This window comes from Typopeltis vanoorti, chromosome 1 (assembly GCF_054136105.1).
Source record: "Typopeltis vanoorti isolate ZY-2024b chromosome 1, IOZ_Tvanoo_1.0, whole genome shotgun sequence".
Taxonomy (NCBI): Eukaryota; Metazoa; Arthropoda; class Arachnida; order Uropygi; family Thelyphonidae; genus Typopeltis; species Typopeltis vanoorti.
Window position 1 is genome coordinate 21,385,662 of NC_143549.1, and position 16,183 is coordinate 21,401,844.

At 36.1% G+C, this 16,183-nt stretch overlaps 1 protein-coding gene across 5 annotated transcripts in view; it reads left to right on the top strand.

Annotated features, from left to right (window-relative positions):
* LOC150109825 (uncharacterized) overlaps positions 1-16,183 on the top strand; it is a 441,768-nt gene that overhangs the window by 104,722 nt on the left and 320,863 nt on the right. The window lies entirely within an intron of this gene.

Sequence of the window (16,183 nt, forward strand, 5' to 3'; positions counted from 1 at the left end):
CCTGTGTCATCGAACACCGCAGTAGCAACGCATGTTACTGTCTCTTCTTGCATGGCTTTCCATCCTCTGCAAGGTCTAACTAGTGATCCAGTTTCTTCATACTTCTTAATCATAACTCTCAGTGCTACAGCTGACATAGGACCTGTATGCAGGTTATGAAGCCTTCTAAATTCCCGAAGGGCCGCTACGGCATTACACTGTTTAAGGTAAAACAACTTAACAAGTAAAGCATGCTGAAACAAGATGGGACACATATTGAGCACAATTCATCAGTCATTCGAATGCCTGAATGTTCTCAATTCCTTTTTAAGTGGAATTGGTGGCGCTGCTGTTACGTATGCACAGTAAAATTTGCATAATCCTTTTTACCTGTGTTTACTGCAAATATTTGACTGCTTTCGGCTTCGCCAGCATCAAAATTTCCCCTATCAGTGACTTTTGGTACTAAATCTTTTTCACAGAATTCATCTCCCCATGCCTTCGAAAGTCTCAATATAAAATGTGGTCTCATTCCATGTATTAGTTTTAGCTACAGATACCTCCAGAGAAGGAAAGTTAATTTATGGCCACCCTGTACATTAGTATTCTGAGCAGGCTAAGACATTTTTTTTTTATTAATTTTATGTACATATAAACATTTGCCAAAAGTGTCCGGAGAGGAACTGCTTGTATTTCCCATTACTACAGCATTTCTCTCAACAAGGTCAGACCTCCTTTGCTACTATTATAGATGTTATCCTTCAGAGTAGGTGCTCCACTAAGTTCTAGTATGCTGTGACTGGAATTTCTTTCCATTCCTCCTGTAGTATGGCAAACAGCTGACGAGTGTTAGTTGGGTGAGTAGGTCTGGCAGGCAACATTCGTTCAAAGATGTTCAATAGGGTTGAGGTTGGGGCTTTGGGCTTGCCGGTTTTGTTCTTCCACCTCATGTCTTCAAACCACAGAACTAGTGCTCTTGCATTGTGAGCAGGCGTGTTATTGTGCTGATACAGGAAAAGGCCTATTCCAAACTGTTTTCACAATGTAGGAAGAACGGAATTGTCCAAAATATCATGATAGACATCAGTGTTTAAAGATACAGATACAGAAACCAATGGGCTCAGTTCAAACCAGGAAAAATAGCCCTAGACCATTATGCTACTGCCTCCAAATTTCATGGCCGATACAAGAAATTCCAGTAAGTATCATTTACCAAGCATCCACCATGTCCAGACACATCCATTGATCCACAGTCCAATGATGATGATGTTTGCATCATCCAGATGACACCAGGCATTGACAGATGTCTATGACAGGTCTCTCACTAACAGTCCACATTCAAATGGACTTAACTCTTTTCGTCCACTCATCCTGATGGCAAAAAATGTTTACACTGCTAATGCCCATGTGCCTATGCTTATATAGTGTTGCAGATATTTATCTGCATCTCATGTGGGTGAGACAACCTAGAGCTATGGGATGTCCAGACACTTTATATGTATATATCTGTGTGTTATTTAGTATTTAATGACTAGAACACTGAGAATTAAAAAATAAAAGCAGACCTTATTCGCACGACTAGTTTTGTCTTTCACAGACTTCTTCAGGCACAAAAAACATAGAAATAACCAGCCAATACAGGAACTGGCTCTGAACAGTACAAAAAAGCATTAGAAAATAACTGTTAAGGTTCAAGCCTTGATGAGTTTAAAAAAGAAACTCTAACTGTATTATTAGGCAGGCGTGTGCATTTAATTGAGCATGCCAATATTAGATAGCAGAACAATGACAATCTGAGAAGTAACTAAGGTTACTGTTGATATGTACAGGGTTAAGGATTATTTCTTTTGATTCTATTATTTTCCTTTCTATTTTGTCATAACAATGATGAATGTTATTTGTCTTTTCCTAGAGAACTGAATGTAGGAGCTCTTCTTCTTTGGAATTTGCAGAAAACAAAACATGGCTAGATAAAGCACTGGCTTGTGTTTTCTTGTAATTTATGTCTCTTTGATATTCCTCGATGCGAAGTTCAATTATTTTTCCATCTGGCCAAAGTATGGTTACTACAATTGGAGAAAATCCGGTAGACACCGGGATATTTGAGGTTCTTATGTCTAGTCTTCGGGCGACTTAAAAGAGAATGTACCATTGGTAGTGTAGTGAAGAAAGTCTGTATGTTATATTTTCTTAGAATCTTCGCCAGTTTTGGTGTGACAGAGCTGATGTAAGAAATAGAAATGTTCCTTTTAAAAATCATAGTATCTTCATTACGGTGAGGGAGAGGATTGAACAGGAGTTTGTTGATAGTCTTCATTGAGTAGCCATTTAGCTGAAATGTAGTTAGAATGAGATTAAGTTCATAATCAGGTTCTTCTTCATCAGAAAGCAGCGAGCGAGCCTAGTGTCAGAGTGTAGAAATAATCCTGAATTTTTGTGGAAAATGATGGGAGTGAGAGTGAAGATACCTGTCTGTATGGGTAGGTTTTCTGTAAATAGAAATCTTGAATTTTCCTGCTGAACGGGTCAGTTTGACATCCAGGAAAGACAGACAACCATTGACTTCCAACTCAGCTGTAAACTTTATGTTAGCATGTATATTATTCAGGTGGTCGTTGAAGTTCCAGAGGGATTCAAGGCCATGTTTCCAAATTAAAAAGATGTCATCAATGTAACATTTTCAAATCTTTGGTTTTAAAGGGAAGGATGAGATGGCCTTTTTCTTCAAAATCTTCCAGGTTGATGTTAATGAGTACTGGAGATAAAGGGTTTCTCATAGCTAGCCCCGAATTTTGTTTATAGATTGTGTTCTCAAAGTATTCGGAATTGACACAACATGTTAATAAGGCTACGATCTTCTTAGATACTTTGTCTTTTAATAGTGAAAGAACTTCCTCTGCAGGAACATTTGTAAATAAGGAAATTATGTCAAATGATTTTTGTGTCTTTGATGGTGATATCCCTAAGGCTGAAGACAAAATCCATAGAGTTTGTGATAAAGAATGATTTGCCAGAGAAACATTTTAGAGAAGTGGCAAGATATTTTGAAAGGTTGTACGTCAGAGAATCAATACTTTCGACTATAGGATGTAATGGGATATTCTCCTTATGGACTTTAGGTAATCCATATAGATGAGGGATCAGTGGATGGAGAGAATGGAGGGAAAGACGTAAATTTCTGGGCAATTCCATTGTAGTTCTCAAGAGATTGTTGGTGCAGTTATGAAGTTCTCTAGTAGGATCTCTTTCTAGAATAAAATAAGTCAGTTTGTAACAAATCTAGTATCTTACTGTGATAATCTGCTGTGTTGAGAACAACTGTAGCATTTCCTTTATCTGCCTGAAGAATAATAATGTCTTTATTATTCTGAAGATGTTTAATAGCCTGTCATTCTGAAGATGTTGTCTGCAGGAGGTCTAGCGTTGTTAATAGTGAAGATGGATTCAATACGAAGTAAGTTTGCGGCTTGGGTAGGAAGGAAAGAAGCTGCCTTCTCGATCTTGGTAAGTAATAATTCTTTTGGAATAGATCTCAGGGAGAAAACGAAATTCCATACAGTTTCCCTAATTTTATCTCTCTCTCTCTCAAGGAGAACATCAAAACAGAACAGGCGAGCAGGATTTACCACAGAGCGAAATTAGAACTCCTCGCTGAGAGAATTTTTGACACTAAGCTTACATTGGCCTTTCTATTTGTTAAAAAAAAAAAGTGCACTTTCTAACAACATTGAACATTCACTTGAAATGTTCGAATATTGAAGTTTAAAAGTTTTACAGTGGCTGCACTACATAATTCAGAAGGCCTGGTAAGATTATGATCAAATTCCAGATGATTGAAGTAAATATCTCATAATGCCCATCTATAAAATGGGTTTAAGGTAAAATTTATGGAAGTGTACTTGAGGCCAAGAAGAATTTTAATGGGAAGCTTGCAGAAGACCAAACTGTTTTCGGACCAAATAGATATTGTCAGATCAGATTTTCACTCTTGGACACTTAGTTGAGAAATCATGGGAATAACAGGAATGCATATTTAAGTTTTGTACGCCTGGAAAAGGTGTCATCAGGAGCCATGAGAAAAGCTGTTCAAAACATTATAGTTATATGGTTTAAGTGGGATATTATATGGAGAAATACATAATTATATATTTCAGTTGTAAGCAAGCAGTTTGAATTGAAGGAGGTACAGGGAAATGGTTTGATAATAAATCAGATGTAAGACAAGGGTGCATATTATCTCCACTGTTGATTATTATCTATATGGATCATATGAAGTAAAGTGGCATTATACTTGATATTAACGGAGATATTAATCTCAGCTGTTTACTTTAATGCAGATAATTTTACACTTCTAAATAAATTCACTACAAGTTTGTAAGATTCCCTGACTAAAGAATAACTGAATAACTGCTGTAATAAATTTGGTATGGAAATTAGCAATAAAAAGATCAAGACAACAAAAATAGGTGGAAACACTGAAAACGTCAACTGTATCCCGAATAGAAAACCCATGGAAGATGTTCAATACCTTCCATCATTTTGTGACAGAAAAGAGCATGAATAGACATTCATCAAAAGAATAACAAGATATGAGATAAAAAAATATATTTATTATAGAATTTATGTCCAGGTTATTAAGGCCATCTTCACTATGAATGCATTGTAATATAGGCACAATATTGAAAGTTTTGCATGGAGCACTGTTCTGATTATATCCAAAATCTTAACAATATGGGGAAATAAAAATTAAGTTGAGCAATGAGAAATGTTAAAGGAGCTCTACCTCCCACAGAGGGATAAATTTAAACCATCAAACCTGTTGAGGTTAGGATGGTGTAGCAAAGATCTATTGTATAATCATTCTATTAAGAAACTGCTGTTATATAGATCTTTATTCTTTTTTTTTTCCCATAGTACTCATATGTACTCTGAATGACCATGTTGTTCTAGTTCACCATATTTGATGCATTGTTTTTCATTGCATATTAACCATAGTTAGAGTAAGCTACAGATTCAGGGTATCTGATACCAATGAGAGAAAATTTTCATCTTTCAATAAGTCTAATCTAGCTGCAAATACTGATATGAGGAAGGATAAGCAGGGTTAATCTCAGGTGGTTTGGTCACTTAAACAAAATGGGAGAGGAAAGATAAGCAAAACGGATGTTTGATTTCAAGATAGCAGGAAAAAGATCCAGAAGAAGACAAAGATGTTGGTGGATTGATTCAGTTAGAGGTGCCCTTCAGTTAGAAGACCAAAATGTTAGATACAAGGGTGGTCTGAAAAGTTCTCGACCTAACAATGAAAAAACGAATTTATAATTTCTAAATTATTTTTATTTTATAACATAATTTCCCTTAAGACTCTAGTGCCAGTATCCCATCACTGTAGTCATTCTCAGTATGATCTTCAAAACACCCCTCTACAGCTGCAATCACATCTTGATTCGAAGAAAAAACTGACCAGCAAGGAAGAGTTTTAATTTTGGGAAGAGACAGAGGTCAGAGGGAGCCAAATCTGGGGAATATGGTGGATGTTCCAACAGTTCATAGTGCGGATCCCTTAATTTTCCCATTGCCAAAACACCTTTGTGGGCAGGTGCATTGTCCTGGTGAAAGATGATTTTTTTCTTCTGCAAACCAGGTCTTTTCTCATGAATATTTTCGTCTAGTCTGGTTAAAAGATCGGAATAATATTTCCTGGTTATTGTTTTACCCTTTTCAAGATAATTAATAAACAAAATGCCTTTAGCATTCCAAAACACCAATGCCATGACCTTTCCTGCTGATGGAACCGACTTTGTCTTCATTGGTGCTTAACAACCAACTTCTGTCCACTTTTGTGACTGCTGTTTGGATTCTGGTGTGTAATGGTGAATCCAAGTCTCATCCATAGTAATAAATCGACTCACAAAATCAGTTTTATTCTTGTTAAAACGCTCCAATAAATGTTCAGAGATTTTCATGTGAGTGCGTTTTTGATCTGCTGTGGGCAAGCATGGCACCCATCTTGCACAAAGCTTTTTTATTTACATTTCGTCATGCAAAATACATCCTACACATTCTTTTGAAATACCTATAGTCATGCACTTTGACTCGCCAGTCATCCAGTAACTTATCAATGATTTCTGGTGGTGTTACACTTTTTGGACATCCCTTTCACGTGGATCATCTTCAAAGTTGGTACTGCCACATTTAAACTTGGCAGCCCATTTCTTAATTGTCGAAAATGAAGGAGAAGAGTGCCCATAAACCCTTTATGGGCACTCTTCGAATGAACTTCTTTTGGCGTTAAACCTTCTTTTACAAAAAAATTTTATAACTGCATGATACTCAATTTTATCCATTTCAAGGGACACTTTTGCTATTATACATATTTTGTTTTATACAGCACAGCTGTATAAAACAAACTACTTGATAGAATGACTTGCAATTTCACATGGATGCTTATGACAGATGTACCAAAAATAGAAAAAAAAAAATCTTGTCGATAGTGTTGCCATATATGATCGAGGTCGAGAACTTTTCAGACCACCATCGTATGACAATATTGGTGTGATGTATGAATTTCCATTAAGACTGCTGTTAGAAAAGTGATTTTGTTCATGATTTCTTGCTTCTCATATCGAGTAATTACTAATTGATTTATTGTTTTGAGTCTTTTTTGATTGAATGTATGCACTATAAATGCATCACTCAAAAAATTCTTATAATATGGAAATATTAATTCTTCATTCCACTTTAAATTCTTCTGTTATTTTAGCTATGGTTCTCAAAGAAGTGTGGCAAGGCAGTACAGGAGAAGAACATCACAACTGGTTTTCACTGAAATATTTTTATTTTCCTTTTCTCTCCACAGTAAAGATCAAACGATTGCATTTTTTCCTCCATATCCAAACTACCATATTTGTTGGCGTATAAGACGCACCCCCCCCCCTTTTTTTTTTTTGTACACATTTTTTATGAAAAAAAAAAAGATACTCTTCCTGGTTTTGCTACGTTCTTATCATTTTGTCAGTTAGGGGTGGGCCCCAAATGCTCTCTGCAGCCAGCCCTGTTTCCATGTTCATTAGCATACGCAATCACACATAGCTTGTATGCAATATTGTAGCAATGCCAGCATTTTTCAGCTATAATTTGCCAAGAAATTTTAGAGAAAATTTAACGGCAGAAATTTATCACCGTTCATAACAACCGCGACAACAATTGGGAAGTTTAAACGAACATAAACACACCTGTCATCGTTGATGTCAGCACATGTGCATCCATTTAACTCTATGTAACTGGAATGCTCCCACACACTGCAAAGAAGCAAGAAAGAAATTGTGTAACAGAGAACAGAGAAAATTTCCAGAAATGAAAGTAATAAAAAACTAAGTATCGGCATATAAGACACACCCTGTTTTTCAGACCTATTTTCAAAGAAAAAAAGTACGTCTTATATGCCAGCAAATACATTAAAAAAAAAAAAAAAAAACTTTCGTTATGTCCAAATTACGTTTCTCTTATTCTTGCATTAATGACATTAAATATCTTCTTACTATTCAAAAAATGCAAATTCAATGTTCCCTTTGATTTTTGTTAGTGGTTAAAAGGATCTTGTCCTAACTGAGCACCAAAAAAAGTTATGTGGTGCTGATGGTATTTTGCCAGCTGTTAAAAATTTGTGCTGCAGAACTGACTTCTGTCTTATGCTCCTTTTTTTTTTTTTTTTTATTCTCTCTAGCTGTACTTGTGTCAAATTTGCAGATGGAAATTTGCCCATTCTTATTCCTAAGATAGCAGGAATTTTTACCATCAAACTGCTGTCCAATTTATGCCATTTCAGTTCTTCTAAAGCAGTGTTTCTCCTTCAGATATTTGTGTACCCTTTCTTAAATTGTCATTATTACCAAGTATCCCCTTATCAAAATAATAATAACAAATAATAAGTAAATAAATAAATAAAAAGTATATTTCATTGTAAATGTGCATTTTATTTGAATTTAGATGTACATGTAAACAAAAAAAAAGATTTATTTTTAATAGAACAAAATTTATGAAGACGCTATAAATTTTTACTTAAATTTATTTATTTCATATCGAAATACAAGTGGTACAACATTTACAACAAATTGGGATACATTACAAATGAGAACAGCTTAAATTTGGCTGGTGAATTATACAGGAAATAAGTAAAATATGAAGAAAGACACTAATATATAAGTTATATACAATAAATATGGTCAGATGTTCATCCAGTATCTTGTGCAATCAACAACTCTTTCTATGCAGGATATAAGGTCCACTTTTGTGCAAGGTGATTGAAGAAAGGTGTTCCATGGACTGGGTTGTCCCACACTTACAATTATCTGGTCCAGTGAGGTAGCCCCATTTGAGGTTTTGTTTGCAGCGTCTTGTTGTTCGAAGTCTACTGAGACTTTTCCAAGTATTCCAGTACAAGTGGGCACCACGTGGAAGATATTTGACTGTTGGAATACCAGTACTATTCTCAGGGTATAGTGTAAGCCATTGTTGAAGTCTTGTCTCCGAATGGTTTTTAGGTGGTTCAACAATTGCTAGGAAACTATGTTGGGATCTTAGTCTTTGGGGCACTATTAAAACACTTAAGGAATTGAACAATGTAGTTAAGGATATAAATTAAATTAAACTTTAATAAATATTTTCCAATCTTTCGGAAAATATTTATTAAAGTTTAATTTAATTTATATCCTTAACTAAGTTGTTCAATTCCTTAAGTGTTTTAATAATGCATAACCAACGTATAAGCTTGTCTACGAGAATCTTTGGGGCACTGTGGTCTGGCCGAATAGTGGGCAGCGTTGATCCTTCATTTGTCTACTTCATCAGCTGAGGATGCAGAACTTCGAATTGAAGGGGGTGCAATACCTGCCAAAGTATACAGGTCGTTTAGTGGTGTTTGTTTCATGCATCCTGTAATTTACTGCAGCTTTCATTCAATGCTGGATCAAGTTTTTCAGCATGGCAGGCATATTCAGCAGAAGAATAGCAAAGGGTCAAGGCAGAAGATCTCAGTGTGCTAGGGTCTGCACCCCCATTTGGAAGAGGTAAGCTTTCTTAGTATGTTGTTTCTTGCATTCACTTTTGCCTTTGTTTTTTCTGTGTGTGTTTTATATGAAAGGGTGCGATCGAGAGTCACACCGAGGTAGATTGGGTTCCAGGAATGTTCTAAATTAGAGCCTTTCCAAGAAATCTGTAGCCTCTTGTTGGCTTCCTTATTGTTAAGGTGGAAAAGGCCAGTCTGGGTTTTCAAGGGGGTTTGGTTTTAATTGATTGCTGCTATAATATGTGGTTAGACTATTTAAGTCAAGTGATAGAGTAGTTTCAATGGACTTGAAATTTTTTGATTGAGTAGCTATGGCAAGGTAATCAGCATTGATAAAATTTCTAATTCCTGGAAAGATGGGGAGATCATTGACGTAAACGTTGAAAAGCAATAGTGATAACACACTTCCCTGGGGGGGAGGCCATTTTTGGGGGTGCCAGTGGCTCTTCCTATCCCCCAAGACCACAAAAAAAGCGTCTGTTTTCCAAGAGTGATTGGATCAGGAGAACAAGGCGATAGTCTCTAGTTATTCTGTATATTTTATTTCTGAGTGTGAGATGGTTTATGGTATCATATGCTGTAATTAGGTCTACAAAGACTGCTCCTGTGGCTAGTTTTTGCTCATAACCTTTTCTCTATATTGAGTGAGGTTGAGAATTTGTGATGTACAGGATTTGCCTGGTTTTAAACCAGCCTGCTCAGCAAGAAGATGGGGGTTCAATAAGGGGTTGTAGCCTATTCAGAATTAATCATTCAAAGAGTTGAAGAGGTTGCTGAGTAGTGATATAGGTCTGTATTTTGCTTCAGTTTTCCCTGGTTTCAGAAAGGCCACCACTTTAGCATGCTTCCAGATAATTGGTATCCTTAGAGTTCTGAGGCAAGTCTTGTATAGTTTTAATAACCACTCTTTAGTCCAGGCTTAATTTAAATAATTTATCATCACTGAGAGGAGTGAAATTGCTTATGGTGGGATAAAATTTCAACAAAATTTGCCTCTATAGTTGTTAATATCAATCTCAGATCCAGTTTGACATCTGTAATGCAGTTCCTCTTCTTCGTCTTAATATCTACAACGGCTGAAAATTCAACTTTGCACAGAATGAACCTTAGAACTCTATCTGTTAATTCAGGAAATTCATTCTGTACTTGTAGCCAAAATGCTAACGTATTCTCATATTTACTTTTTAGGTAAGTTCTAAAAGCTGCTGTTCTTCTATTAGCAACAGACCCTTTGGCATAGATTTGTTGATATTGAAAGGGTATCTTATCCACTCAATATTAATGTCCAATTCAGAGAAATACTTTTCTAGACTTATTTGTAAGCTTTGAATGCTGCATGATAGTAGTTTCACATCATCATCAGTTTGTTCATTTGAACTTGTGAGCAATTCATGAAGAGATGGAAATGCATCAAATTCCCCATTAATCCAGTCCACTTTGGCAATAACTTCATCTTTGCCAATGTGGTGTTCACTTTGTCTTGGAAATGAATTATAGAAATTTCCTCTTGTAAAGACAAATTAAGATTATTTAATGCAGTAAATAAATCTGCCAGGTATGCTAATTGACTGAGCCATTTCCAATTATGTAAATGTTTTTTCAATTCAAAATTCCATCAAGAAAAACTTGTAGTTCATTCCGAGGTTAAATAAACGAGTAAGGACTCTTCCGCGAGAAAGCCAATGAACGTGGAATGGTATGGAAAAGAAATTGTGTATGATTGCTTCCCATTTCTTTGCAGAGTTTGAGAGAAAAGTCTGGCATTTAGAGGACAGCCTTTAATATAATTTATGAATTTTACAGCTTCATCCAGAACTTTTCTTAGGTCTGTAGACATCATATGTGTAGCCAAAGCCTCCCTGCTTATGCAACAGTGTGTTGACATTGCATCTGGTGCAACAGTTGAATCCTTGAAACAAGCCCCCTTTTTTTAGAACTCACCATGGATTTCTCTCTGTCCGTGCTTATTCCAACACAACTTTTCCAATCAAGCTTGTTGTGATGCATAAATGTATTTATACTGTTGAATATTTCTTCTCCTGTTGTATGTTCTGGCAAGGATTGGCAAAATAAAAGATCTTCATGAAGTTTTTGATTTATTCGTAACTAACAAACACTAGAAGATTTTGATATCAGGTTTAATACCAAAATTGGAGATGTTAATGTCTGCTTTTTGCTTTATGCAGACGATGTTATACTTCTAAATAAATCCGCTACAAATCTGCAAGATTCACTGACTAAATTGAATAGCTGTTGTAATAGATATGGTATGAAGGTCAGCAATAAAAAGACAAAGACAATGAAAATAGGCAGAATCATTGAAAATGTCAACTGTGTTGTGAATGGAGAACCTGTGGAACAAGTAAAACATTTTAGCTACTTAGGCACAATTTTTACTGAAGATGGTAAATTAAATATAGAAATAGACAACAGAATCAGCAAAGCTGGTATGGTGGGAAGTCAATTGAATAAATTCATATGGAATAAGAGAGAAATTAGTCGGAACACTAAATTAGCTGTATACAAGACAGTGTTCAAACCAGTTTTAACTTATGGATCTGAGAGCTGGGTCAGAAGTAAAACACTTGACCAAAGACTAGAGACTGCAGATATGAGAGTCCTGAGAAAGATTATAGGTGTGAACAGATGGCATCAATGGCAATATCATATTAAAAATGAGGATATTAGGAAAGAACTTGACATTGTCAGCATCCAGGAATGTGTTAGCAGAGCTAATCTCAGGTGGTATGGTCACTTAAACAGAATGGGCGAAGAAAGATTAGCTAAACAAATGTTCTCTGCCAGGTTGGCAGCAAAATCACCCAGAGGAAGACCAAGATATAGGTGGATTGATACGGTACAAAGTGCCTTAGACGATAGAAATATAAGATCTGATCCATATAGATAATGAATAACAGAGGGGATAATGTACATCCTTGTCTCACCCCAGATTTAACATTAAACCATCTTCCTGTACTTCCTTCAATTCTAACTGCTGACTTACAACTCAAATAAAGACTAAGTATTGCTTGATATAATGTCCCATTGACACCATATAACTGCAGCGTATTGAATAGCTTCTCTCTTGGCACCTTGTCATATGCCTTTTCCAAATCGACAAAACTTAAATACAGATCTTTGTTATATTCCCATGCTTTCTCGACTATTAGTCGTAAAGTGAAGATCTGATCCTTACAGCCTCTATTTGCCCTGAATCCAGCTTGTTCTTCACCAAGCTTTTCTTCCACAATTCTTCTCGACCGTTTCTCAATTATACTTGCATAGATCTTGCCAGGAACACTCAGTAAGGGAATACCTCTGTAATTCTCACATTCAGTTTAATTTCCCTTTTTATATATGGGTACTATGAGAGCTCTACTCCAATCATCGGGAATTCGTCCCTCTGTCCTGGCTTTCTGAATTATGCAGTGCAGCCACTGTAAGACTTTTACACCACCATACTTCAGCATTTCTGGTCGAATATCATCTACTCCTGCTGCCTTTCCACATTTCAAGCCTTTGATGGCTTTTTCTACTTCAAGTATGGATATGTATTCCTGACTGCATGCCTGGTCAGTGTTTTTTATCACTGTGCTGTCATCACTGCTTGTTTCATTTAGCAGTTTTTCAAAGTAATTACTCCATACTTCAAGGATATCTTTTTCTCCTGTTTTCATGTCACCTTTATCATCTCTAACTCCTTTTACAGTGGTCTTTCCTCCATTCCTAAGCTTCTTCAACAACCTCCAGAATATTTTGCCACCTTCTTGATATTTATTTTCTATATTCTTGCCAAAATCCTCCCATGACTTTTGTTTAGCTAGTTTTACACAGTGTTTAGCTTTCTTACATTTATCTCTGTATTCTCTAAGAGCACAAGCTGACTTATTTGACAAGAACTTTTGGTATGCTTTCTTTTCCTTCACTGCCTCTTTAATTTCTTGTGTCCACCATGGAGTTCTGATTTTTTTATTCCTTGCAGACAACCTCACCACATGCCTCTGGCAGAATCAATCAATGTTTTCTTCAGTGTTTGCCACTGGATCTCCAAGGTTTGATTCCTATTCTCAAACTCTTTCATTTTTTCTTGAATAATATTTGTGTATTTTAGTCTACAGTTCACATTTGAGAGCTGCTCAACTTTTATTCGCTTTAAAACTTTCATACATGTTATTCTTTTCAATATGAAATTCAATTTTATCCTGCTCAAGACTAAATAGTGATCACTTCCAATTTCAAATCCTCTGTGCACCAGGGAGAAAACATCACTATCAACAATAACATAGTCAATGAGACTTTTCTTATTCCTAGCCTCTTCTCTCCATGTGAATTTGTGCACATTTTTATGTTGGAACATGGTGTTAGTAATAACCAGTCCATGTCCTGAGCAGAAATCCAACAGATATTTGCCATTATTATTAGCTTTGCTCTTTTCACCAAATTTTCCCAAAATATTTTTGTATGTCTCACAATCATTTCCTACTCTGCTATGTAGATCCCCAACAAGGTCCAACTTTTCCTTTTTCATTGTGTTAGTTGCTTTTTCTAAAGCATGGAAATTCCTCCACTTCTACCTTAGTAGAACCTTCTGTGGGACCATAGGAACAAATAAGTCTCATTGTCCAGTTCCCCATTCTCATATTTACCCACATTACTCTACTTGAGACTGACTGCCATTCAAGAAGATTAGCCTCATATTTTGTGTTGAATACTATGGCTACTCCTTCTTTTCCTTGATTGTCATTGCCTGAATATAACATTTTGTATTTATTGCTCAGAAAGATCTCACCAGTTTTGGTCTTTTTTGTTTCAGTCACCCCTATTATGTCGATCTGGTACTTATCTAATTCCTCAACTAGCTCCATTTCTTTGCCATTCAGGCTTCTTACGTTGATAGTACCGATCTTTAACTCTGGTGATGTTGAGTTGAGGTTTGTTTTCAGATTTGTTCCACTAGCTGACTTTTCGCTGTTCGCCCTGGTTCCCTGGCGAAAACAACGGGGGCCTTTTTTAACCGGGCGACGCCCCAGCCGGCATGAAATTTTGTCATGTTGTACCATCATTTTTTATTTTGGTTTAACCAATAAGAATACAATTTGGTCGGCTAAATCCCAAATTGCCAGCCCATCCTCGTTCGTTCAGTATCAAAATAGATAACCAACAGGGTGCACTACGAGAAGGTGAGGATTGGACATTAGGTCAGAAGCCCTGGTCAGTTCTCCGCATTCCTTTAAAGGCTATGTGGAGGTCTCCTCTCAGTTATACAGCTTTGACCCTTAAGCACCCCCTTAAATATTCATTATGTTTCGATTTAAATTAGATGGTTTCATGCTTTCATTTTTTAAAGTTTCATCACAAGTGACATATAATGGAATAGGTTCCTCTTCATTTCCTCCATGAAAATCCACATTTCAAGTAATTCATATCATACTTATGTAGTTTTTTCGTCTTCTTCCTAGTTGGTTCTTTAGAAATGTCAGACGACACACCTTTATCAAATTCATTTGATCCAGATACAATATTAGCGTTTTCTTGTTGCTTATAGCTACTTGTATCTGCAATATTGCTCTCTTGTGTGTTTTATACATCCTGTCTTTAACCAGTGATCAATACTTAACACTTTGAAAGTTAAAAAAATTACAATATTTATTGTAGGTATTTAACTTCTGTACATAATGGAATAGGTACATATTATTAAAGCAATTATATGACTGTAAAAGTAGCACAAACCTATTAATCGTTATTTTAACTAACAACAAATTTGTAATATGATCAAATAATGAAACACTGATTAATATCTGCTTAACTGTCTTAATTATATCTACTAATGATTCATATAATTACTTTTTTATCAGTCGCTATTGTACACTTCGCGTTGTTGCAGGCTCGCTATTTACGTTCATATACGAAGATTCACACATGAACACTTGTGATTTTTGAAACTATTAAAATGAAGCAGTTATCAAAATTTGAGTAGGAGAATTCATACATTTGAGAAATATATACAGGGTGTTCGGGATAAATTTGACAGTTTCGTAAGGAAAAAGAAAATCTTCTTTGTATCTATTAAATTTAATGAATTGACAAAAAAACATTACAGGCAGAGTTAATTACAATACTATCAACAAGATTTACTCAAAATAACCACCATTAGCATCGATCACAGCTTCAATTCTGCTTCGGAACCTCGAACAAGCTGATGCTACAGTCTCCCTGGGAAGGGCCGCAAAAACTGTTTTAATTTTATCCATTAACTGGGCTTTTGTATTACTGGAAGTGCGATTGGTGTCTTTTTCAACTGCGCCCCATACAAAATAATCCATGGGGTTAAGGTCTGGGGAGTTTGGAGGCCAAACATTTGGACTGGTGAAGTCGTAGAAATTTTCAGACAACCATTTTTGACTTTTCCCAGAGGTGTGGCAAGGGGCCGAATCCTGCTGCCATACATACGGCCTACCATTGGCTACCCTTGTTATCCAGGGCTTGACTACAGTTAGCAACTCCACGAGCTCCAATGCCAGGGTTCTTCAACACCTGTTCCTGCAGATTTGCGAGGAATTCTGCTGTACGAACGCAATCAGATCGTCTGCTAGGGATCTTTCTTCTTGCTACATCCTCGTAGTCACCATTGCAAGTCTCTAGTTCATGCCTGATTGTTTTTACTGTATTCAGGGAGCATTGGGCAGCAGTCGTAATATCCTTATTTTGATGGCGGGCACGAATCATCATGATACAAGTTATTCTCTTCCATGATTCAGGTGGGTTCCAGCTATCCATCCTTTCTGACATCTTGTATATGAATGAAGAAGGGTCCAAACTTTTAAATGAAGAAGTGTGTGTTAATACATGTAACTTACGGAAAAATATAATTAATTATAAATATGTCAAATTTATCCCGAACACCCTGTACATTTAAAATAATTATTTTTTTCTTAATAATGATTCCATGCGTTAATGATGCATGGCTGAAAATTGCACATACCCCCTAAAAGACCTTTCATATCCCTGGGGTTATCATACCATTGAGAAACCTTGTTCTAAAGTAATGAGAAAATTAACTCAACTTCTGGGCTATCCGGAAATCTCTCAACTAGGAGAGATAACTGGGAGTCCATTTCCAAATGTTGCTCCCCTCTT